The 26,734-nt window shown below is 40.1% G+C and overlaps 1 long non-coding RNA gene across 1 annotated transcript in view; it reads right to left on the bottom strand.

Annotated features, from left to right (window-relative positions):
* Positions 1-703: 703 nt before the first annotated feature.
* Positions 704-26,734, bottom strand: part of LOC147654622 (uncharacterized) — a 133,125-nt gene continuing 107,094 nt past the window's right edge. Inside the window, exon 4 of the long non-coding RNA XR_015282753.1 lies at positions 704-5,389. This is a non-coding gene — a long non-coding RNA (uncharacterized LOC147654622). The remainder of the gene's footprint in view (positions 5,390-26,734) is intronic.

Genomic DNA, 26,734 nt, shown 5'->3' with positions numbered 1-26,734 from the left:
TGATCTCAGTGTGAGAGAACATTTTACCTTTTATTTTATGTTAAATCATCCCTTTCAGTTAATAACAATCTTACTTTCAAAGCAAGAAAACAGAAATTCTCTGTGTGACCATTCAGTATAAAAGCAAAGTTTGTTTTTATTTCTGCAGGGACAATAAATTAGAACCTTTCATCAATTACCATTTATCTCCTCTTTTTTATGAGGATGCAAGTAAGTAATTATCAGTGAAGTTCAATGATAAAACCACTGCATAAATTTGCAGCAGAAACTAATCCTGACTAATTAATCTGACAAAATGTATGGTTTAAAATAATTGTCAGTGCCAGCAGTTCTTTCTCAATAATGTGCTTTTATGTTAGAATTTAATCTTTCCTTCATGCTTTTTATTTGAAATTGCACCCAAGAGCCAATTTTACCTGGAAATTTCATGATGTTTTGTAAATACTCTCTTGGGTACAAAGAGACAAAAGTAAATACTCTATTGCTATAGATGAAGGCTTTAGGAGACTAGTGAACCAATGCAAAAAAACTTTAGGGAATCTGGTGAAGATATTTCAGGGAAAATTTTGGGGATGCAGTGGACAGAACAGAATCACTTTAAGTCTCTGTCACAGCTGCCAGGGAGTACAGACATCCAGGAAGGGTTAACTAAATAGGTTCCAGTACTCTGCAGTAAAAAAGACATAGTGGACATTCTTAATCCTTTTTTTTTTTTTTTTCCTGAATGACAATAAACTTATATTTTCCTTGTTATAGATTTGTAACAAATAAATATTTGGGTTTGCAAAAAAAGAAATTAAATTTTGGTTGCAACATAGAATTATTTATTTTATATTTATATTTATATTTATATTTTAATTATATATTTATTTTAGGTCCTTGACCTAAAATACTCAGGAGAATCTCAGGATCCTTGCAGCACTGTTTCTCTCTGGATGACAAGAATGGAAAAAAATGCAGTTTAGGGACCCAATCCTGCAAATTGCAGGCTGTGTGTAACTTCTTTAGCTTTCATGGGCAATATCAATTCCAGTACCTGCTTGTACAAAATTCAGAAGCTAACAAAGTACAGATAGTTCCCACATGAGCACATTTCAGCATTTCCTTAGGGGAAATTGAGGGATGCACTGGTTGCAAATAGTAATTTCTCAGGTCCAAACCATTTCTAGAAAACTAATAGAGGCTTAAAGAAGTTAAGAGATATTGTGGAGGAGTTTCTGACTATAACTGACTCAGAGCAAGTCTGGGAAATTCCTACTGGATACAGTGGCAGTTTTTGAGACTGGTGATTGGTACAGAGTAACAGCCTTAAATCCCAAGTCTTAAATCCCTACTTGTGTTCAAGAAATATCTACATTTTAGAAATGAGAAGTCAGAGTCTGTTCGCCATTACTTAAAGGATATATTAAGGGTGTTTCCATGTAAGAATTTATAGATTTTTTGCCCTCTAGGTCTCTTCCTGCAGGGGAAGATGCAGTAAAGCAAATCCAAAAATATTTCCTAGTTAGAAATTATCTTCCTGAAGGGGAGAATTTTTTCTTTTAATCACTTTAGTATTTACCAAATCAAAAATGTAATGTTATTTCTAAGCTTAGCAAGTTCACTTGTCACACACAAATAGCTGTGATTGTCAGGACTTGGATGAGAATGGGGCACTGGCTGACTCTGCAGCATCCTGTAGAGGGATTCTGTACAGTAAATGCACAAAGCATTGCCCAGTGAGACAGGAAAATATCATGCCATGCATGCTGTGTGCTTTCTACCCCAGCTCAGGAGAATCAGCAGATAATCTACCTGGTTTAATGAAACTTTAGCCCTCTGAAAATCTCTCACCTAATGAAAAAATTAAAGTGTCTACCCCTGAAAAATCCTTCTCGATCCTGCAGAACATTTACTACAGGACAAGCACAGTGTCCAGAACACAGCGTTAATAACATGCACACAGAGATAAATTGTTGTAATATTTTTCAAATAGCTGAAGTCAGTTATTGACTTATATAAAGTTAATAATAAAGTTATTGACTTATTCTCAGAGATATCCTTGCAATGCTGTACCATTTCCTTGCTACAAAGAGGTTGCATACAGAAACACAAAGTGCAAGGATGGTGTGTTGGTTTTGCATGGCATGGTTTTTGGTAGTGGGGGGCCACTGAGAAGACTTCTGTGAGAAGCTGCTCATGTCCACCATCCACCATGTCCAGCAGAGCCAATCCCTGATGGCTGTGGAGTTGGACATGCTGCTGGCCAAAACTGGGCTAATGAGAGAGGCAGAGAGGCTGGTAACACCTCTGTGATGACAAATCTAAGAAAAAAACTCAAAACAAAGTGGACACAGTTTTTTCTTTTAGTGAAAGGAGGATGTGAGAACATGTGAGGGAAACAACATGGAGGCACCAAAGTCAGTGGAGGAGAGGAGATGCTCCAGGTGCTGGAGCCAAGACTCCTCTGCAGCCCACAGAGATCACAGGGGATGCAAAGATCACCCACAGCCCATGGGGATCACAGGGGATACAGAGATCACCCACAGCCCATGGGGATCACAGGGGATGCAGAGATCACCCACAGCCCATGGGGATCACAGGGGATACAGAGATCACCCACAGCCCACAGAGATCACAGGGGATACAGAGATCACCCACAGCCCATGGGGATCACTGGGGATGCAGAGATCACCCACAGCCCATGGGGATCACTGGGGATACAGGGATCACCCACAGCCCATGGGGGAGGTGCCCACACTGGAGCAGGTGGATGCCTGGAGGAGGCTGTGATCCAGTGGGAGACCCCGAGGACAGAGTAGGCCCTGCTTCCAGGCTGGAGCAGCCTGTCCTTGGAGGACAGACCCCGTGGAAGAGCGACTCAGATCTCAGCAGTTTTGGAAGGACTGCTGCTCGTGAGAGTGGGCCCATGCTGGATAAATTCAGAGAGAACTGTCTCCCATGGGAGGGACCCCACAGCCTCCTTGCAGGGAGGGGAAGGACTCCTCTCCCTGACCAGTGGAAGAAGATCTTGGTTGACAAATTGACCAAACCCCCTATGACCTGTCTTCCTGTGCTGTCTGTGGGAAGGAGGGTGGGACTGGAGACAAAAAAGGTGGTTTTAAGGGCTTATTTTCCTTCTCATTATTCTTCTCTGATTTTGTTAGCAATAAACTCACCTTTTAATTCTAAGCTGAGGCTGTTTTGCCCTTGGAATGTTATCTCCCAGTCTTTATCTCAACTCGTGAACCCTTTGTTAATTTTTCCTCTCCTCTGCCCAGCTGTGGCCAGGGAGGGTGAGTGAGTGACTTTCATGGGTGCCTGGCATTTGGCCAGTGTCAAACCATGACAGATGGCCATAAATGGCCAGGGAGATAATTCAAAGGAATTGGGAAAACACAACAGGATTAACACTATCTGTAGTTGTTTTTCAGCCTGTTTGTACCTTGCATGTACTGTACATGCAGTTATATTTCCAAATTTTGTAAGTACAGTTACCAATGTTAATAAAACTACTAATTTCTTCCCTTTGGTGAGCCTCACAAGAGATGCAACCTTACAGTAACTCTAAAGCAGACTATGCTTTACATACTATGACTCATATTTCTGGTCCAGCTTTACCAATACAAATCACAGCACAGAACTTATTCAGTAGGATAAACTACTCAGATATGAATGGTGAGGGCCCTAGATGAATATACTGCTTCACCACATCCTATTTATAAATTCATTGTGCTGTGTGTGATAAAACAGTAATCAAAAAACAAAAGCTTAGCCGGAGACTTACAATTAATTTGGATATATTTTCCCAGTTTTTTCCTTATGCAGAAATGTATTTCCTATGGTGTCTGAGTTACAAAGGCATTGCTGGCACTTAAGATATGAGCAGAAGAGGTTGAACCAGGCAACAATTAGTGATTAGTGAAGACTGCATCTGCTAATGATTTGCAGTACTCAACACATCAGCTTTTCCTCCTAGCAGCTGTCTTCTGTTTAAAGAATAAAAGATAATTTGGACTGCTATTTATCTATCACCTGCCATGAGTTTGGGGAGTTTCATGCAAGCTTCCATGCAAGAGCACCTCAAATTTTGAGTCATGAGTTGTAAATACATCATATCCACACCAGAAAGTTCAGGCCCCTAGCTCACAAACAGGATTAAACAGAAAAAAGAGTTGGAGAGCTCTTGGCCTGAACATAGACACCTTTCCATCTGCAGACAGCTCTCTGATGCTGAGACCACTTCAGTGCCTGAGCTCAAGGGAGCATGGACAGCTCAGTCTGCCACAGTGCTGCCAACAGTTTGATTTAGGGATCAACACTTTCTTCCCACGGCATCTCCAGGGAGCCAGGAGCTGAACCCTCAGAACAAATCCTCTCAATTTCTTACATTCTTTTGAACTTAGATGCCATAGAGGACATACCACTTAACTTAGGTACTTATAAGGTGCTATGAATATGTCCCTCTACATTCCCTGCCAGCTCTGACTTCATCTCTCAAGTGATTACACATCCCAGGCCTCTGCAGAGCCCCGTGGAGGTCCCTGTGCCTGGAGCTCCCCTGCCAGGTAAGCCATGAGGCTCTGAACTGCAGCCTCGTCCTGTGAACACAGCCTGGGGAGCAGAGCTGGCCCTCATCTGTGTTGATGCAGACCAACAGCAAATTAATTACAAATTAATTACAAATTAATTACAAATTACAAAATGCAAAGCTGGTAATAAAGAAGATTGCTGCTAGAGCAATTGTTGCTCTAAATTGTTATGGAGGATTTGGGGAAAGAGTCTGTGAGAAGTAGTAACATCCAAGAGCAAGCTATTGAGGTAGCTCTTATGTGACTGCGCAGATATCTGTGCACAGCAGATACTGTAAAAAACACAGAGAGCCTTGATTGATCAGCCAACCTTTAGAGAACAAGGCCTCTGTGGATAATTTATCAAAATCAATCAAGCCATCTTCTGGCACAAGTTTGCTTTATCAATTTTGTTTGTGCTAGCTAAACAAACACATTACAAATATTCCATTATCTTTTGTTGCCTGTACTAGCATTGAAGCATTTTCAGATAACAAGACAAACATTTATAAAAATGGACCTTTGCATGAGCCTTTTATAATGAACTTTTAATGGAATGGATTGGCTGGTGAAAATATGACAGACCTAGACAATCAAGCAAGTGATTTTTTCACAGTAGCTGCCCTTGTCCCACAACAAATGTGAGATTATTTATCCTTCCATAAAACAAAGATAATGTCATTTACATTAGCATGGGAAGAGCTCATACAGATATGCATTGCTGAATGGGTAAGGTGAGGTGCACTTGCATCAAGTTAGCCTCTGCTAACTTTCTCCTGTGCCCATCCCAGCAGCTCACTTCATAATTCTCTGTGGAGGTCTTCCCTGAATCCAGAGACCTGTGAGGAGAATATGATTTTATCAGAGGCACTGCTGCACTCCAGCCTGTCTCATTACCACCATGCCTGGGTACCCAGCAGGAGCTAGTGAAAAACCTGCCACTCCCCTGTGAAAACACAGGTGGTTATATACCTGATGATTTGCAAACTGCATGCTGCAAAAGTTGTCTAAGGAACTTATAGACCATGTGATCTTGTAGTGCCAAAACCTTCTCAGCAAAAAAGCCAGGTTCATGTTATAATTCTTATTACTAGCAAGACTTCAGCCTTCTTAAGTCTACTCAGCAACGGATTTGCATTTCAACAGCACCTCTTTGTATCAAAGACTAACAACATGTGGCATGGAAAATAACGACTGATACTTTATTAATTACCAAAGTAAAATCTTCATTTCACATTCACTGGTTTACCTGTGCCAAGTAGGAGTGAGGGACACATGAGAAAAGCCTTCTCCCTGCCTACCTTTGCCGTGTTCAGTAAGACACCTGGAGAACATGGTCTGTCCTGTCACTGCTCTGCTCCTCACCTCTGGCAAAATGTAACACGGAACAGACGACTAGGTTCAAGCAAATAACAGATATGAAGGCATGTTATCACCTCACACATCTGTGGTCCCTTCTCTGTGTCCAGTGACTGTCGTGTCAGGGGTGATGCTCCCACAAAACCTCTCAGAGGTGAATTTCTGGTGTAGCTGTGTGCTCCTTGCCCTGGGGCACATTGGCTGTGTGAGATGGCTCCTGGGGTGCCATTCCCCCCGGTTAAAGTTCCTGCACCCTGCAGCAGCAGTAGCACCAGACAAGGGAGGGCCTTATGGCAGTGCTCTGCTCAAACCTGTCAGGGCTTCAGAGACCTATTGGTGTGAGACCAAGAGGGGAAGAGGCATCAGCTGATTAACCAGGATTTTATTACTGACATGCTAAGTACGTAGTTTACTGTGTAATCAAACTTCTTTGACAATTCTCTGATTGCACTACAGAAAACTTTAACTCAGTAATCAGTGAGAAAACAAGTGGTGCTTATATAATTTACTACCAGATTTTGGTTCTCCTGTGTTACTACCAAAAACCTAAAAGACAGAAAAATACACTTATCACTCCTTTCCATGCTGTCCCTTGCAGCCCATGAAGATGCTAAAACCTGCCTTTGTTTCTCCAGGGAGAAGATGACAGGTGCTGATGCTGTGATCGCTTCATCTATTTTTGCTGATGTACTACTCAGTGCTACAATTTGGTTCTACTAATTGATTCCTCCTACAAGAAAACAGCTGATGAACACCCATTTTAAAAAGTATGCCTAAATAGGGTTGATCTGCCACTCTTTTAAGACTGCAGCTACTTTTGATTACTTAACATAACAATAAGCATCTTAGTCACTCAGTTGCCGTAGGTAACGCTGTATAACACTTGCATGTTCTCTCACTATTCCTTGTTGTAACCATTAGTATCTGAGGAAAAATCAATTTGTTATTCAAATTTTTGACTCTTTGTATGTTTCTACTTCCACTTTTCCATGCAATGGCAGAAGATAGGTGATATTAGCTGTGGCTGGAAATGGTTTTATATGAGGTCTAGTCCTTTTCTTTGTCCTAATTCTGTCTGCTGTGAAGTCAGAAATATAGAATAAGTACAATTCCTCATATATGAAAGTTTTCCTATAAAAATTTATTTCACAATTACAAAAGGATGTACTTTTCTAAAATCTCAGTTGGACTAGTACTGTAGCAAATTTTAAAAATGAAAGGGTAATTGCTAGAACCACATTTTAACAACAAAGTGCGTATTGTTATCCCATGCTGGAATGATAATGTAGGGAAACTGAGGGCCTCATTGCTGTAGAGAGGAGCAAAATCCAAAAAAGTCCTAAATCATTTGGGAAAGTGCAATGGGCAGCAATTCTTTAATTGCAAAGGAAATAGAAGAAAGTTGGATGTGAACCTTAGCTGCCGTGACAGAGGGATGTCCATGCCCATGGTGAGAGGAGTCCCTTTTCCTGCCAAGTGGTAACTTGTACATAGGAGAGTAATTGTAAGTTGATAAACTCCACTGCTTTGGAAGAGTGTCTGAAAATTCAAGGGGTCAGGAAGTACAGAGAGATGCTTGTGGAAATGAGGAGAGGGTAAAGAGCTGATACCCTTTTTTAACAGGTGGTTCAGTGACTGACAGCTCCACCAGACTGCAGCTCAGTTCTGCATTATCTCCCTCATTTTGTTCCTTCTTCAGCCTCTGCAGTCTTTGATGGTGTATCTGCTATATATTTGTAACTTTCCTGAGCCTACCTTACAAAGCAACTCAAGTAAATAAGAGCAAATCCTGATATCAAAGAATAAACTTTTGGTGTGTGTGTATGTGTGTGTATGCTGGAAGAGATGGGAATAATAAGCAATTGTTCATAAAAGTTTCTTATCTCTAGATATAATCTCTATAAAGATATGAGGTTAAGTAGACATTGGATAGAATAAGATTAGCTTTCATCTCCTGGCTGAATTTCATCTTAGGTAATTACATTCTTCCTGACTAAATATCTTTATAATTTCAATTGGGTACAGTCTATTTCCTATTTCAAATTGCTTTGCTGTACATAATATGAGCTCTTGTATTTTCCTAGAAATGGGCATGCTCTGTTAACAGGTGAAAGGGTCACTGGTGAGTACCCATTAAAATCAATAAAATGTTCTTAAATTCCTTTTGGAAACAACCATAAATCTTACTGTTTGTCAAGCAGAGACAAAAGATTATGGAGATTTTTTTAAAAGATTGGAAGAAAAGAGTTAGGTTCTAAGCTAATGATCTCTGCCTCTTTCACATTTGTATCAGGGAGTGTCAGGACATGGGTAGGGGATTTGACACAATGAATACAGAGATATGCTTTGATTATAGCTGTATGAGGGGAAAAATTTTTCCATACTTTCAACAGTAGATGGATGTATCAGTTAAATTCCTGGGAAGATGGGATCTGTGCAGGTGACTCAATAGCTCTTATATGCAGATCTGAACACTGACACAGTTGTCAGATGGTAAGGCCAAACTTGGGAAGCTGATCCAGGTTTATGCTTCACAAACAGTGATGAAAATGGCTGTGGGATCGGATATTTGCATCAACAGCATGACTTGTGCCCATTAAACGTCTCTTCAGAATAGACAAGCACTGTACAGCACAATGTGCCTTGCAGTAGAAAAGCCAAGTTTGATTTATGGCATTTTTGAGCACAAAAATCCACAGGAAATGAATGATTACTCTGAGAAATTAGTACCACTAAGAAGATCCAGGGTCATAACCACATACAGCAGTGTGAACTCTGTCCTGCTTGTTAGATACATCCCTAATCAGAGTCCCAGATGTTTGAGATACATGAATACAAGGAAAAGTCACTGAGGAATTAACTTCTTGAAAACATCTCCCGTGTAAGGAGCTACTAATTTGCTACACTTTTCAAAATATTAGACAGCTCTGTCCAATGGGCCCAAGAGTACAGGATTTTCATGTGCAGATGGAAAATGTAGTTTATTCATGTGCCTTATTTATATACCAAATTAAAACTGAAAACACCACAACAGCATGGGGTGACTCTCTTTGTAGAGAAGGTCTTGAGGTCTGCCAAGTCTCACTTCATAAACAGGAATGCTGACACAGAGACCAAACTGTCAATGCAGTTTCTAGACATATCTCCAATTTCCAAACATATCTTGAAAAATAAGTTAACAATATAAATTGTCTGAAACAGGCCTAAGATATCAAGAACTGATTTCCTCAAGTATATATTATCTGAATTACCTAAATACATTCATCTATCTTCAAAACTTCATGACTTATTTCTAAGATTTAAAAGGAAATTAAATTCTTCCTGTGTTCACCTGGGATTTAGAAGTGCAGACCCACTGCTTCACCCTTTATTCTGTGCAACAGTGGAGTTTAGGAATCTATTTTCTATAGAAAATGCAATCTGACATGAAAACATCCCTTGACCAATGTTTAGTGCAAAGCTCTGCACAGAGAACTATGCATACAAAAATAAATACAGAAGGATAAGAACTGAGCAAGCACATGTGATACAGCCCAACTATTTCCAGGCTCAGTATTAATCACCTAATACAGCCTCTGAATCCAGGCTCTGGAATTGCAGATGATGATGATAAAGTCTCAAGAGGCCCAAAGTCTCTTTGGAGCTGTGCTGTGCAATTACAGCAATAATCCTCCTTCACACTTCCGAGGTGCCTGGAAAGCTCCTGGTAGCGTTCAGCAACCAACAGGATTTCTGAGCAGCCAACAAAGCCAGAATGATTCAGCAACCACTTCTTTCCAGCTTCCATTTTTTTTTTTTTTTTTTAATAAAGAGCAATATTGTGCATAGTATAGATTTAAAGTACATCCCTTCATTGTAAGTTAAAATTAAGTCTTTTTAGTTTGCATAATACTGTACTCCTAGTCCAAACTTCTGCTTTTTTCTCCTCCTGGGTTTCTTTTCCCCTTGTTATGCTTATGAATCAAATGTGCTTTACACAATTACCCATTTAATGTTAGAGTTCTTGCAGGCCATTTGAAATTATATGCCCCTGAGCCTCTGACTTATTGTCACCAATATACACAATATATTTGTTCTTTTAAAAAAAAACACTTTAAGTAGTTGCAGAGTAAAGTGGGTATCCATTTATCAGTATGTCCTGGGTAATTATACAATGCTTTAAAAAAGCAAAGGAAGAAACATCACCATTAAACAACTATTTACGTTACACAGCAGCCCCTTATCCAGCAAATGGCCCTATCCAGAGAGCAGAGCATCCACCCTGGGTCTTCTCTGGGCAGAGAGATGTAAAACATTACTGTGACTTGCTGTGATTTTTTAATTTCAATAACCTGAAAAAAATGTGCAGGAGTTGTCATAGCTTGGGAAAGTGGAGTGATTCGTGCTGTGATGCTGAGAACACTTGGTGCAATGAGCAAGGCACAACCTGATAGAGATTTGGGGTGCATGAATTTCTGAGACCTGCCAGGACAATATAGGAAGATAATGTGTGGGCTCAGTAACTATGAACCCACATAATCCCTAGTTCTGTTTCATGTGGTATTGGGGAATGTAGAAACTCTCCAAAAATGAGAGCCCTGGACCAAAATGCCAGTCACACATTGTGGAGAGCAGGGGGACAGGATCTGGCAGCTGAGGAGTCATTTGGCAGGGACTATGTGCATAATATTTTTCTTTCCTTAGCTGGCTGATAACAAGGCAGAAAAAGAATGCCATGGTGACAAGATGAAACCCCAATGACAAAAATCAGTTTCTTTCCCAAGACTTCAGTAGGGTTGGACCAGTTAAAATCAGTGCTGTACATCAGCACCTTCAAGATACACACAAATATTTCATGATTTGACCATCTAGGATGTTCATAATGAACTATGAACTAAATATTTTCTGAATTTAGGAACTATCATGTGAATATGGAAAAAAAGAAGAACTTGATTGTCTGAAAATGGCTGCATTACTCTCCATGGTCTTCATAAAGGTGATGTAGCAGCAGTTTGTTAATGTCTCCTCATGTAGGTGTGCCCCGGATGACCAGCTCAGCTGCCGAGCAAGAACATCTCAGTAGAGACAAAAATGCCTCTGTGCCAATTATTATAAATCTCATTCTTCTTTAACTGCATCTGAAGCTGCAAATCACATGCAGACATCAAGTGCTAAGTGAGCTCTGAAGTCAAAATCACAGTGCTGGAGAGTGTCTTTTGTAAAACTGTTCACACCTGCAGCCACTACGATGTTTATCACAAAAAGTAAAAAAATCACTTTCCTATAAACTTAAAGGGAATTTTCTTCTGCCCATTCCTGCCTGAGGACTGATGTTGCCTGCAGTTGTAATCCCAAGTGAAAGACTGAAGAAAGAGCTTGGAAGTTTGAAGGAGACAAAGCCTTGCTGCATGATGCAAGTTCAGGTCCCAAGTGTCTGCCAGGGTGCCAAAGTCTTCCCAGTCCAACCACCAACCATTGCTGGTGCTCAGCCTCTTGCCCACAGCCTTTGCAAAGAGTGAGGAGGAATCAGACAGCTTGAAAGGGAGCAGAGCACAGCTGGGGCAGAGCTGAGCCCCACCCATGGTCAGACCTGAGCTGGAATTGTAGAATTTGCAAACTGATGCTTCTCAAATGAGTATGATTTTGAAACTTTTATTAAATAATCCATGTCCAGGGCATGAATGAAAAATACACCCCCTCCTCTGCTGAAATAGTCTCTCTTCCCACAGCTGAGTTAAAATTTCCCTTCCTGCTACTTGCCTTTACTCATGGCAATAAATTATTTAATAATATGCCAGGATGTAGGTTGGCTGCACAACTGAATGATTCCCACCATTTTTATCTAGGGAAAACATATTTTTCTAAAACCATCCCAGAGCCATCTGGTGATGTCCAGGTAAGGTCTCAAGGATCTTCTCTTTTAACTGGATAGTCTGAAGATCCTACAGAAAACCAGAAAAATTCACAGCATACTTGGTTTTAAAATTTAACGAAAAATTATTTGGTCACTAAAATACTTAGGTTCAGCAAGTTATAAACAACAAATCAGTCCTAAAAAAAATAGTTCAAGTAGGAAGAATAGAATAAATAAAGTGAATTGTTGATGGTTTCCTCCAATGTTTGCAGAAAGCTCTGCAGCTGTTAGTAGGTCAATGACTCTTTTAATAGAGGTGCATTTCTATAAAAGTGCTCTTAACAGAGTTGTTAGTGCGATGTTTGCATACCTTTGTTCTGGTGCCTGATCAGGGCAAGCTGTGAGCTGACTGGGAAATTGGTCCTTAGCACAGCTGAGACCAAGTGTTGAAACTCCAGCACCAGAACCTGGATGGCCTGGGAGCACTGGGGACACAGATTTACTGTGTTGCATCCCTTCAGGATTTGAGGACATGTAAGGTGGAAGTCCCTCTGGCAGCCTGCATGCCAAATCCATCTGTGCTGTGTCCCAGGGGTTGCTTTGGATCTAGGGCACTTCCAGTGCATTTGGCACAGGAGCCCTGCATTTATTACACTCCTGCTCTCAACTACTCCATAACAATTGCTGGTCATTTCAGTAGTGTTATGATTTCAAATCAAAATAACAACTCAGTTTTGTTTCATTTCACCTTTTCAGTCATTGGGGTGAGTATTTAGGTATTCTTGATTGAATTGCTTCCTCATGCAAATGCCACCACTCTATAGCTACAATAATTAAAATGCAGAAGGAAGCACTGGAAGCTTCCCTGAGAGAAATATAATTTTTATAATGGCTTGTATAGGAGGAAGATCATCATCTTGTTTGTTTTATCGAGCAGTAACCAAGGGGATCCATTAGTTTTGTAAATAGGAAGTTTAACAGCACAGCAAATCAAGTGGCATATAACAATCTATCAATAGAATTACTTAGAAAAAGGATGAAGTAAATCATAAGATAATATTCCTTGACTAATTGAAGAACTCACTGAGAACAACCCTGAAGAGAAGGAGCTGGGGGTGCTGTGGGTGAGAGGCTGGACATGACCCAGCCATGTGCCCTTGCAGCCCAGAAAGCCAAATGTGCCCTGGGCTGCACCCAGAGCAGCGTGGGCAGCAGGTGAGGGAGGGGATTCTGCCCCTCTGCTCTGCCCTGGTGAGACCCCACCTGCAGTGCTGCATCCAGCCCTGGGGTCCCAGCACAGGAAGGACAGGGACCTGTTGGAGTGAGTCCAGAGTAGGCCACAAAGATGCTCAGAGGGATGGAACACATGTGTGTCATGTGGGAAAAGGCTGAGAGAACTGGGCTGTTCTGGAAGGACTCTGGGGAGACCTCATTGTGGACTTCCAAGACCTGAAAGGGGCTTATAACAACGATGGGGTCAAACTTTTTAGCAGAGTCTGTTGCAATAGGATAAGGTGCAATGGTTTTAAATTAAAAGAGAGCAGATTTAGATTAGCTATAAGAAGAATTTTTTATTACAATAAGGATGGTACAACACTGTCAGAAGTTGCCAAGAGAAATTGTGGGTGCCCCAACCCTAGAGCAATTCAAGGTCAAGTTAGACCAAGCTCTGAGCCCCAGATCTAGTCCCTGCTCAGTGCAAAGGGGGTTGGACTAGGTGACCTTTAAATGTCCCTTGTAACCCAAACCATTCTAAGAGACTATGATTGTATCTCTAAGGCTGTCTCAGGTGCAAGGCTTACCCTGTTTTCAGCTGACTCCAGTTGTAGGTAATTATACTACTGACAAATTAAACAGTACCACAAGGTTACTGAAATGTCTCATTAATATTAATGGTCCAGAAACAAAAAGGCAAGTCTAAAACTGATACTGAAAAACTATTACTCTAGGTGTGCCAAAGGATTGCAGAGCTGATCTGGAGCCAGGGTTCACTCCTGCTGTTTCTGTGTCACAGTGTACACAACTTGGGCATTTGCTGTGTCAGTGTTATTGGTACAAAAGCAACACTGCAAAGGTAGTAATTGTGAGGACAGGTAAATGTCATCTGAATGGGAGCTAAAATCATCTTGCTGTTGAACAGGAATTGGTAACAAAAGTTTTAAAATTGGGACAGCAAATTAGTATTTGTCAGCTTGGTCTTTCTCTCTCTCTCTTTTTTAATTTTTTTTTAATTTTTTATTTTTTATTGTAACAAAATATGATTGCCAAAAAAGTGAAATTAGATGGTTGGTTTAAATCTAACTTAGTTAGAAAAGCTAACCCTTTTTAAAGTTACTAGAAACCAGTGAAACTAAAGAAGTCTGTCACGTTTGAATTTAGGGCGTGAATTTTAACAGTTGTTTAACAGTATCTTGACTCTTCTACAGTGATATGTGAATGACAATGGCCTTCTTCTGAGTTCTGCTCCCATTTTCTGCAGTCACTTGGCTGGCTTGAAGTTATTTATAACTTTTAAAAAGCTGTTTAAAATGTAGTTAATAGCTGGACTAAAGTAGTTTCATTATTGTTAAACTGTTTTTAAGAAATGACATGTGATTATTTTTGACAGAAGCTCAGCACTTAAAGAACCTTGAAAGCTAATTATTTCTTCATATGTTCTTCCATGGGGAAAAGCCTTTTCTTAATAAAAGAAAAGGAATAGAATTTGGGTGTTTAGGTACACACAAGGAAGCATAATGCTTGGTAATTGATTTTAACAAAAGGGAAAATGTCCTCTAACTTCCTGACTGCCTTCAAAAAGCAAAATTAGGGACACTGTACTTCCTTCACCTGTTTTACCTTGTGAGACCTCAAGTTCTGTGCAGGAGTGGGCACAGCATCATCTACAACATGCAGTTTCACGCTTCAGTAAAGGAGCACTTTGGAGTGATTAGTACAAAAACAGCTGCGAGGCCAGGCTCACTGGGCACCAGGACAGGACCTGGACCTTCACAGTTCCCCAAAACTGAATAGAAGAGTCACATCTATATTTATGGTGAGTCTTTTTTATTCATTTGGACCTTTTGTACAAGTACTTGAGATAGTTATTTCCCCATTCCCTTCCCGTCCCTTTCCTTCCCTTTCCATTTTCCCTTCCCTTCCTTTCCCACTTCCCTTTACCTAACTCATCCTCTAAACATCTCCACCTTAAATCTTGCTCAGGTCTTTAAAATCAGTTTAGTTATCTAAGAGCTGGAGCATGGGACAGAGATAGTCAGGCTTCACTTTAAAGAATTGCAAAAGGAGAAAGTCTTGTGCATTTTTATCTTCCCATAGCTGAAGGGAATCTACAAGAAAGCTGTGGAGGGACTTTTTACAAGGGTGTGTAGTGACAGAACAAGGGGTAGTGGCTTCAAGCTGAGACTATGTTTAGATGAGATATTGGGAAGAAATTCTGTACTGTAAGGGTGATGAGGCATTGAAACAGGCTGCCCAGGGAAGCTGTGGATGTCCCATTCCTGGAAGTGCTCAAAGCCAGGTTGGATGAGGCTCTGAACAACCTGGTCTAGTGGAAGGTGTCCCTGCCCATGGCAGGGAGGTTGGAATTGGGTGGTTTTCAGGTTCTTTCCAACCCAAACCATTTTATGATTCTATGATTCCACGGCAAAACAAGGACAAACAAGATGCCTGAGCTGCTGCTGGGCACTGCTGGACACCACTCTTGCAGACAGAACTGTCTCCTTGGGATGGCACCTCCTCTCTCTCCAGCCTCCTCTAACACTTCGGAACTCTGCTCCCTCAATTTCTTGGCTGGAATATAAAGATAGTAGCACTTCTCTAACTCCCTCAAAGGTTGGTGCAAGGATAAATGAAGGGAAAGGCTCTGAATGTTCCATCATCTTACAGGAGCTCTAAGTATCAGTAATGCTGTTACCATGGGTTCCATATGCACTCAGCAACTTGTACTGTAACATTCCTGAGAGCAGAGCAGGAGGAGCTGCCTCCAGCAGTGGGGATTACTGGCTAACAAGGCAGGTTTAGTAATCTACACCACTTCATAAACTTCTGTTGGTTATCTATTTTTAGAGAATAAAGTTATGCTTTTTGTCTGAAGAAATGTCACTTATTAATCTCAGAGCTGGTTGTTTTACTAATTTTTTCCATTTGCCCAGAAGATTTTATAGTTTTGATTGTTCACCAGAATGGGAATAAAGGGAAAACTATGCAGCCTACATCAAACATCTGCTTATATAAAGAAATATCTATGAAGGTGCAAGATTTTATATTTTTTTTTGTGATTTCTACATTTAATTTCTTATGTGATTTTATTGCATTAAGACACATTCTGTTTTGATAAATATAAAGCAGTTAGAAAGTAATTTGCTCTTTTAATGAGACTAATAAATTTATTTCCATGTCAGTGAGGACTTCAATCAATAAAATAGTATTTTCACCAAGGACTGAATAAAATCTTTAAAATATATGTGAACTTCAATTTTGTCTTGGAATACATTTACAGAATATAATTGCTCTTAATGTACCATGAAGAGGACCTGTACTTTTTAATATATAGTTTCTAGGGAGAAGTCATAAAAGGATAGCTATTCTTCTGCTTCTGACATTAAAGAACTTCTCTGGTTGTCATCAAAATTATTGAAACATGTCTGTTCAATGTTCTTCACTCTTTTACAAATAGGATATTAGGAAACAGTTGAAAACTACCAAAGGAAACAAGAAGGAATCTGATGATTTGGAGTACTTAATACAACAATTAATAATAAATTGTCTAGAGACTTACTAATAAACTTACTTTCTATGTATGCATGCTAATATTTTATTTTTGCATTGTATTTGGTCTATCCCTTATATCCCTCTGGCCCAGTTTCACAATTAACGTATCACATGATCACGTGAATATATCCATGTATTACAGATGTATGCTTTTCATTTTAACCACTGAAATAATCCCTTCCTTCCAGTGTCACTGGGGAATTCAGCTTTTGACAAAACATGCCATGTACTTGAGAATGAATTCTTCAAAACACCTCATTTACAACTGCTGCTCTCTCTAAAACAGAGAGAAAATTACTGGCTTTCCAAGGCCCTGAGTCTGTGAGCCCTGGTTTCTATAGGCAGTGAACAGGACCTAATCCTGGTACTCAGCACAGAAAAGGGGTCAGGGCTGACCTGCAGAGCTACCAGCTCACAGATTTAGCCATGAAGTTTGAATCCCAGCATGGTATGCAGCAGCGTAGGGCTGCAGTTTGGTTTGGCCCACTGCATGGACAGGAGTCACTCAGGAACTTGAAATCCAGGTCCAAAATATATTCAGCTTAAGTTCTTATTTAAAAATGAGCACTGACAAGTAGAACAGGTTGCACATTTCAGCACTGGGTTTGGATATTGATGGAGGGAGTGGTTTTACTGTGGGACATGTGCCAAGTCCAAAGATGACAGAGGATCCACATTTCCAATGCCACTTGCTCACAAAAAAAACAACAAAAAGCAAAGACATTCCCTCTTTCTCTACTGATGTGACATAAAATGAAAATTTTGATCTAAATTGAGGTGTCTGTGTGATCAAGACAGCGAGATGTATGAATGGCCATGGATTATTCCTCATATGAATAGCTTCTGAATCACCTCTGACAAAGGTACTGTACCAAAGGAGCATTTGAAGTCTGAATTTTAGTTCTATTAATGGATTGTGTTCCCAATCCTCCTGTACAGCAAGGTAATTTAGACAATTTGTAAATGAAATTAATTAAGCAGGTGTAAATAGCACCATGGAGCACTTAAGTGTGCTCTTTTCTACTGAGAGAACAGCATAGTTAAATGAAGTTGTTAATTTAGTCATTTGTAGGAATCAAGCATTACAGTTACATGCTAACACATTAATTAAATAGTCAAGATTCTGTCATCATGATTTGATTCACAATATTTCACTTGAGAACAATCAAGATTTATCCACAAATACACAAGGCATATTAAAATGGAATATTGAAACAATTATGTAAAACCCAGTCTAGATGAAAGATATTCACTTGACAGCTCTGTTTTATTTGGATAGGCAAAAGGAGTCATTCTTCTAACATATTTTCTAACATTTATTTAGCCAAGCCACTTGGTCACAGCCAAAAGGCTCTGTCAACATATGGTGTAGGATGTTTAAAACAGCATTTGTGGGTGATATCTTCACACATTTGATGTGTTAGATTCAATAAGGAAACTTAAATTAGACACGCAGATTATAGCCGTGATTGGGAGAGAGCTGTAGGATTCAGGAAGGCTGTGGGCAGCCCTGGTGTGCCCAGGTGCAGGCACAGGTCAGCAATTGTTGTCACAGCCACAGTGCCACGCACAGTCCCAGCTCCAGGGGATGTGATGTGCTCCTTGTTTGGATGGAGAGCCTCGCTCCAGCTGGAACCATGATGGCCAGGCATCGGCACCCCAAAGCAGAGGATTCTCCCTGCCTCTCATCCATCCATCTTGGTGGTACAATCAAAATCAGCTGGTGGATACCTCCTGCCAGCTTCAGAGCAGAAGATGCACCATGCCCAGCCCAGCACACTGGATCATTGGCAAGGCAGCCATGGGACAGGTCTGGCTGGGGACTGTAGCAATGTATCTGAACAACTTAAGCCATAGTGTGCTCCAGCCAAACCTCCTGTAGAATTTCTTATCAGACCCTCTAGAATGCATCAAGGTTACTAACACATAAATTGTTCTAAAATAAGAAGGAAGAGGCTGAGAAACAGAAAAACAAGACCACAAGAACCAAATAACAGGGGGCAGTCAAACAACACCTAGACAGTGACCAATCACATATCCTGAGAAATGTGTGCTAAACACAGACAGTATGTGCTGGACAAAATAAAAACTCCAGTCAAGAAATACGTGATCAGCATGTGCAGTAGTTTTAGAATCTATAAATAAGTGCATAATGTAAACAATAAACAGCTTCTGTGTAATCATATTGGTTCCTGTTCAGAGGTCCTGAGCTCCCACAGGGGACCATGCACTGAAGAATTTTATGTGCTAAAAGGGGGTGTTTTATTTGGGATTTTGTTTGCTTGTTTGTTTTTAAATAGTCTCTTCAGATCTAATCATGCTTAGGACTTGGAGCTGGGCTGCTCTCCCGAACTCTGGCACCCAAATTGTGTCTATGATGCAGTAGGGGTCCAGGTATATCCTGTATCTTACTCCTAAAATCAGCTCATCTCTTCAATGCTTTTTGTTCAATGAGTTGACTTCCTGATCCTGTGGCTATTTGGCTTCTGAGGTTAATTATTTTGCTGCAGGATGAAGAAATCTTTTATAAGCAATTTTATAGAAGCCCTCAGGGAACATTGTCACACTCACAATAAGAGACAGTTAACATTTTTCCAACATACTCTTCATCTGTAAGTATAACTGAACCAAAAACCTGTTTTAAAGGAGAAGCAGGCAGAGGCATAGCTTATAAAAATGGAAAGAAAAAAAATTTAAAAGTGTCAAGAAGATTTTTGCCAAAGTTTTCTGTTGCAGAATTATGTGCACACATATTTCACCCATAGCCTCACCAGCTGTGCAACAGTAGGAAAGGATTAGAAGTGCTACATTTTAAAAGAAAGTGTTGTGTTCAGAAATCATTGTCAAGTATGTAAAAGGGAAGGTACTATTTTTAAAAATGAAATGTATTTTTCTCCTCTTCTTCACACTCTCCTACTATTTCTTAGCTCTACAAAAGCTGGAAGAGAGTGAAAGTTTGTGAGTGTGGCAAAAGAAAAAGCTCTTTTTTTCATATTTTCATCCTTTTCTCATGGAAAATATTATAATTTCACACGGAAAGTACTCCTGAGAAAAGCTCTACTTTTCCAGTTCTACCTATGCATGAAGCAGAAAAGACAGATTAAAGGAACTGTCAGAAGTTTCAATGTTAACAGCAGAGTGAAAAATAGAAAGTCATTTTATCTGATTTTTTTTTCCTAGTATTCTTGCTGTCAGTCTCCAAAATGTCCCCTGATGTTAAGTAAGAGCAAGACTTGGCAAAAGTGGAAAAAGATTCTTCAGACTTCGAGACAGGGATAGTATTTCCTGCTTTAAATCATCTTGAGAATGCAAATAAAGTTTTCATTAAAATAATTTTCTAAACAGTCATTGACACTTTGCAGTCACTAAATTGCAACAACAAACCCAAGTTAGCTTTTGCCCATGACAAATCAAACATTTTTGGTCTCTTTCTCCAGCCAAACTTTTCAGCCATATTTCTATAGCTTATTACAGACCACACAATTTTTTGCATGTCTGGTCTCACACAGGAAACAAATTCCCTTGTATGTGCACCTCTTCTATATTGCTATACTTCTAGCCTGTTTTATCAGATCAGGAAGCCACACTACTGCTTTTTTCCATGTTTCTTGCTGCTTACCTTGCAATAATTTTCATACCCTGTAACTGCAAATAAGCTCCTGCAATCCCCAGCTCCTGCTTATGTAACAAGGGTTCTTGCTAAAAACACCTGTGTGCTGCCATTTAAAATGCAGAAGTTTCAGTGGAGAATCTCAGGAAAGAAAGAAGAAATCCCACAAACACACAGACAAAATGCCTTTCAAATGTCTGCCATTATTAAAGTAGAACACAAAATGGTGTCATTTTTCCTTCCACTGGACTTTCCCTCGCTGCTGCTCAGCCCAGGCTGAGACAGTGCTGGCCATGGACAGCAGCAATGTGCCTCAGTGAGTGTTGGGCTTGGCAGCCCTGTGTGCTGCTCTCAGAAATGTTTTCAGCCTAAAGGGTAAGTTACAGTCAGTGGGCTGATGTGAGAAAATGTTACCAACAGGACAAGGTTAATGACAGGTCCCATGAGCTGCTCAGCTGAGGCTCATCTTCATTGCACTGCATCATTAATTAAATGGGTCCCTAGCAGAGGGAAAATACACTGAAAGTTACTGTAAGAAATGAAAATGGGGAGCTGGGGAGCAAAAATGTGCTCACTGTCATTATTGTGTTCCATATACCCCTGTGAGTACAGGATATCTTCTGCATATATGGGCTCCACAGAGAAGAGGGCAAACCAGGCTTCCTCTGCTAGCACAGTAAAAAAGTAATAAACTAAAAAATAATATTAACCTTTTCCAAACATTGGACTTCAGCTCTACATACTATTTCACAGTGGATTACACATTTTAACTGCACTGCCCAAGTAGTTTTATTGCTGACCTACAATTTTCAGAGTATCTGCCTTCCTTGCAGGTAGAACAAACTGATTTACTGCCATTGGGTGCTCCTAAATTTAACAAGATTAATGAGGTCTCCTCAACTTTAACAGTCCCATTATCTTGTGGTATGTGAAATTATTTCAATCTTTGTGACAAATGGGATATTATATAATCTTTTATTGCAATTGTTCTCAATATATTAGGTCCAGCAGTAATACCAATGTGCTTTCAGGTGGTTGAAAAAAGAACAAGCTGCCTAAATTCCGATGTGTTCATCTTCACGTAGGACAGAAATATTAACCAAGAGACCTATATGAAGGAGGGGAGGATTCAACCACATGCTAGATTCACAAACAAACTCAAAAATGAAACCTGTCCTGAAAGAGGAATGAAGGGAAGTTGTCTTATTCCATTACAGGCTGGAAACAGGACAGGTTACTTCAGGAATCACCACCAAAAAAACAGACATCACATATCTCAAAAAGCTCTCCAGTGTAAAGTAACTTAGATGGAAAAGCTAATTATCCTTTACCACAAACTAGCTTTGAGCAGTTAGTTTGGCTTCCATCAGAGGGAGAGCTATTGCTCTATCACCTGCAGCTCAAGCTATTTTAGAAGGTTTCATGTTTACAATCAATAGCAATTACAAAGACATGAATACAATGGCTGCAAAGCATTGCTATAACCATGATCCAAACCCCTGCCTTCAGTCGGCTTTCACTGTTATTTAATAAGATTTTGACAATTTGTCTTTTTTTTCTCTGGGGTATTTTGCCCACGTAAATGCAAACCACAGAAGGATGCTCAGTTCTTTTAAACATTTTTCCTAAGTGAAACTCAAAAGGCTATGTGGATAAGAAAACAAATTATGTAAACAACTTGTGGAAGGAACACCCCCTTTTTACTATCATTCATATGTTTCTACAGAATGATGATGAATTTTTTTTCCATATTGCATATTCCATTCTTTTCCAAGTTTCATATGTTTTTAAGAGCATGGGAAAACAAGGAGTTAAAGAATATACTCTGGTAAATTTTATCTTGTGAATTCATCCCACACAGTCTGTTTCCTTTGTCCAGTGTTTCCATAACCCTATTTCATATTAATGAGAGATAATTACAGTAAAGACTACAAAGCCTATCTTTTCAGAGCTTTTGAATGTAATTTTTTTCTCTGTACTCTTTCCTGAGTGCCATGTAAGTGCAGCAGAGTACCAGAGACTTCCCTCATGCCTTGGGAGGGGGCAGAGCTGAGTTATTAATATGAGTCTTTAGGAATACAGATTTACTGGCTACATGTGTTTGTCATGGAAAATGAAATAAGAGTTCCCAATATCCACCAGACAGATTAACCTGATGATGATCTTAAAATATTTTTCCAGCATAATTAAGAAATAACTTTTTGGGAGATCTCATCACATTCTGTCTCAGAAATTTGCAATGCAGCCTTCAATGTCCGTTTCTAATTCCAGGAGTAATTAGATAGCTCCTGAGACTTGCCCTGAACGTATTTTCTTGTTCATCCTGTATACTTCTTTATATAAACTGATTTTGCACCTCTCTTGTCAGAGAAAGCACAGTTGAAGAATTATTAATTTTTGCCAGTTAGAATTCCACAGTAATATGATGGCTAAGGAAGACATATATTGTCCTCTGTACTCAACTCTTCCCAATTCTATCTTATCTTAGAAAAATACCACTTATGCTACTACTACTAGTAGCTGAAATAAATTTAAGGTGCACTCTTTTAGCAGGAACATAATATTTGCTTCCCTGAGGCAAGTAACAAGCACTGTATAAAGCAGTCTCGCCATGCTAGGAAATGTCCAAACTCTATCCAGGCCCAGAAACAGCTCAAAGCTCAACATTTCAAATATTTGCTTCCTCTCTGTGCAACTGGTTTTCTCTCTCCAAAGAAGGGAATTTTCTCTATCAGGTTCTGGTGTGGGGGCTCACCCATGGAGGGTTACCTAGCACTTCTGACAGAGGTATGCTCCAGACTGTCCCAACACTTTGGGAATAACTCAAAGGAGAGTGTCCAAGCAAAGTCATTTTCATGGTGATAGGCACAGGAGAAGCAGCACAGTGGATGGGTGGGTCAAGACACCTAATATGAGGTGTCTGAGTGTGTTTATTTCCATTACAGACAGAACAGTTCCAGGCTGTGATTCAGGTCCAATAATGTGTTGAGCCATCTGAGACGCCCTACGATGCCCCACAGGCACCCTACATTTTCTGCATCATACCCATGAAGCTCACATGGGTGTTAGAGTGTCTCAGAAGGCCCCAGGCACCTCCTCTGGTCCCTGAGACCGAGATGCACATGCCTGCAGGTACTCACACGAGGACACTGAAATGAGGGCTTGCTCTAGAACTGAGCCTGGCTGGGTTGTGTTGTACTGCTCAGGGTACAGATGCAAACCACAGCACTGGGTTGTTAAGTAACTCTCTTAATTCATAGAAATGATTGACACAAAATCATAGCAGACCCTAGAACTGATGCAAAGCTTTCCAAACCTCAGTATGTGGACAAGGATATCTGCAAAAAGGGAAAGATTAAAAAGGCAGGACTTCTTGGTCCAGCAGGTTGCCCTGATCCTGCAGGCACTCCTAAAAGGTTGCAGATGCAACCTTTTCTAGCACCTCATCTTCTTTAATGGTTCTTTAAATTTAGCAATTTTTAAACATGTAGCATATTGCTGCAAATAATAATTTTCTACTGTTTTCTCTACTTTTAAATTAATTCAGACCAGAGATGCCTGTGCAATCGGAATGACATACCTCTATAGAGCTCAGTAAATTCCCTTATGTGCATTACCCAAGAAATGTCTTACACTTCATCAGAAGTTTTCTATTTCAGTGGTAATCAATTGCTTTAGCAGTCTGAAAAAAGCACCTTATAGGCCACTGCTCCTAATCACACTTATGGTTAAGTTTGCAGTAAATAATCACATGTGGATTGAAAAGCATCTTTTTTTTTATCTATTGCATGATTACAGCTTCCTTTCTAATCAGTCCTCATTGGGTTTTGTGTATCAGCTATTTAATCAAGCCATAAACATATCCTTGTCAAAGGTATCCTTGATATCCTTTCATTACAACCTACATCACTTTATTCCAAAAGACAAGAACCTGACATGCCACACATTTGTCTACAGCTGTGAAGGTTATATTTATCATATCTAGAAATGGAAGAAAAATGTCATGTCTCCAGGAACACTTTTCCATATGAACAAAATTTTCCCCTTAGAAATATTTTTAAACACTTTGTTCTCTCTAGTTTTTCCAACTCAGATAATGAGATTCTCACTAACTCTGCTGGGGAATGTTCCTCAAAACTTTCCCTATCCTAATGCCATCCTACACAAACAAGGACTTTCCACTGCTGACTTTTCCCAAATGTTTCCCATCATGTTTTCTGCCCTGCCCCATAAATCTGATTAATCTTCTCCACACTACATAATCAGGGCTCAGTTTTCAGTCAGTAATAATTTTGTTTCCTTTCTGTTACTCTTTTATAATTTAAATTCATTTTAATTACCACCCATATCCTAGCACTACACAGACACAAGTACTCTTGGCTGGAGTTTCTGTGAACTAGAACTTTAACATATCATCACACTAGTGGAAAACAGTGCCACAAGATTTGCTCTGGGTACACTTCTTAGAGCAGATACACCAGCTAAGCTCCTGAAAGCTTACAGCCCCATGGATTACAGCTGATCTCAGCCACATCCAAGCCCTGTCCTGGGCCTGGATCCAGAATGCAGTGGGAAGTGAGTCTCTCAGGCCTCTTTGCAGAGCACAGGACACAGCAGGTGCACCCCCAACCTCTGGATTCTGTGGAATTTTTGCTCCTGACCTGCCAGGGCAATACATCCCAAGAGAGCTTTCCATTAACAGCATTACCACATTGCAAATTCAAGATTGGTTTTGTCCTAGATGTGATCAGCACATTCCCAGCTTTTGCTTGAACACTTATGTTTAAATATTTACAGTTTCTAGGTTTTGTTCTCACATTTTATACAGATATTTACACCACATGTTTACTTGCATTTTCCAAGCACATTGCTAAGTGATTTTCTTACTGTAACTCTGCCCTCCATCCTCTTGCCTTATTTCTCTGTTCTCAAGAGGATTGAAGCAATTCCTTGTACAGTATGTGTTGCAAACTGGTCCCTTTGCATTTGGTCAGGACACCAAAATGTAAAACAAGACCAATATAAGGATGAATACATGGACAAATACCTGTACAGGGACAACCCCAACCCACAATGTATGCACATAGTGCAGAGGGGGTTTCTGGTGGCCATGGCATCATCAGCAGTGGGCTGAAGAAAACGACCTGGAGGTGCTGGTTGACAGCTGGATGAATATGAGCCAGCATGTACCAGACAGCCAGGAAGACCAAAGGTATCCTGGCCTGTATCAGCAATAGTGTGGCCAGCAGGACCAAGGCAGTGATCATCCCCCTGTATTCAGCACTGGTGAGGCCACACCTTGAGTGCTGTGTCCAGTTCTGGGCCCCTCAAAGACACTGAAGGGCTGAGGTGAGTCCAGAGAAGAGAAACTGAGCTGGTGAAGGGTCTGATGCACAAGTCTGATGAGGAACAACTGAGGGACCTGGGGTGGTTTAGCTTGGGGAAAAGTATGCTCAGGGAGACCTTATCACTCTCTACAACTGAAAGGAGGTTGTAACCAGGTAGGAATTGTTCCCTAATGTAATAAGTAATTGGACAAGAGGGAATGGCCTCAAGTTGAACTGGGAGAGATTTTGATTGGGTACTAGGGAAAAATTCATGTCACAGAAAGGGTTGTCAGACACTAGAACAGGCTGCCCAGGGAAATGGTAGAGCTGTCATCTCTGGGGGTACTTAAAAGTTGCATAGATGTGTCATTTGGGAACATGGTTTACTGCTAAACTTGCAGTGCAGGGTTAATGGTTGGACTCGATGTTAGAGGTCTGTTCCAACCTGAATGATTCTATGATTCTATAAAAAAAATATTCAAAATATGTTATTTGTGATTGCTTTTTCAACTCTTCCCTGATATTTCTCAATGGATCAACTGCATAAACATGTACAATAATTTTGGCAGCACATAATGTTAAGTCCTGACTTTTGGCTTTGACAAACACTTCTGTATTTTTCACTTTGTTTTTGTAAGATCTCTTTTAGTTTACTAGCTCAATTCCCAAATGGCTTTTGTGAAACTCAACTTCATAGTCTCAGTAGTGTCTTTCATAGGCAAGCTGCTGAACTAATAAAAATTACGCAAATTAATAATACATTCTTTATTTCAAAATGTTAACAATATAGAGTAGAAATAGCTGAAGTCAGTTCTTCAGCTTCCTGATGCAAGTATGGAAAAGCAGATGTTATTGCTGGAAAGACTTGAAAATTAATAAGTATTCTCAGCTACAAGTCCTCACCTCTAAGAGGGTTCCACAATCTGGACTAACGTTACACAAACTTTCTGATATACAAATTAATAAAACCCAAACAAATAAACAGAAAGTTTGGCTATGTACAGATAAGCTTGATTTCTCTAGTTCTGAAACTGAAGAGCAACAAAGGACTGAGGGATGGAAGCTGGCAAGATGTTACCTTCAATAAGCAATTTGTCATTTGTCATCATTGGGACCAAAGCTGCACTGCTTATGAGTGCTCATAGGAAACAGCTTTTCTGTATGGTTTGGCAGCTTCATGGTACTGACTCCAGCTCACCAATGAATGTTGGCACAAAGGATTTAAGACAGGAAAAATTTTACCCCCTGAAATTTGATTACTCAGAATGAAATGAGACTAAAGAAA

Source organism: Cyanistes caeruleus, chromosome 2 (genome assembly GCF_971803275.1).
Source record: "Cyanistes caeruleus chromosome 2, bCyaCae1.hap1.1, whole genome shotgun sequence".
Lineage (NCBI taxonomy): Eukaryota > Metazoa > Chordata > Aves > Passeriformes > Paridae > Cyanistes > Cyanistes caeruleus.
The sequence above is the reverse complement of the archived record's forward strand: the minus strand, read 5'-3'. Positions and strand labels throughout refer to the sequence as shown.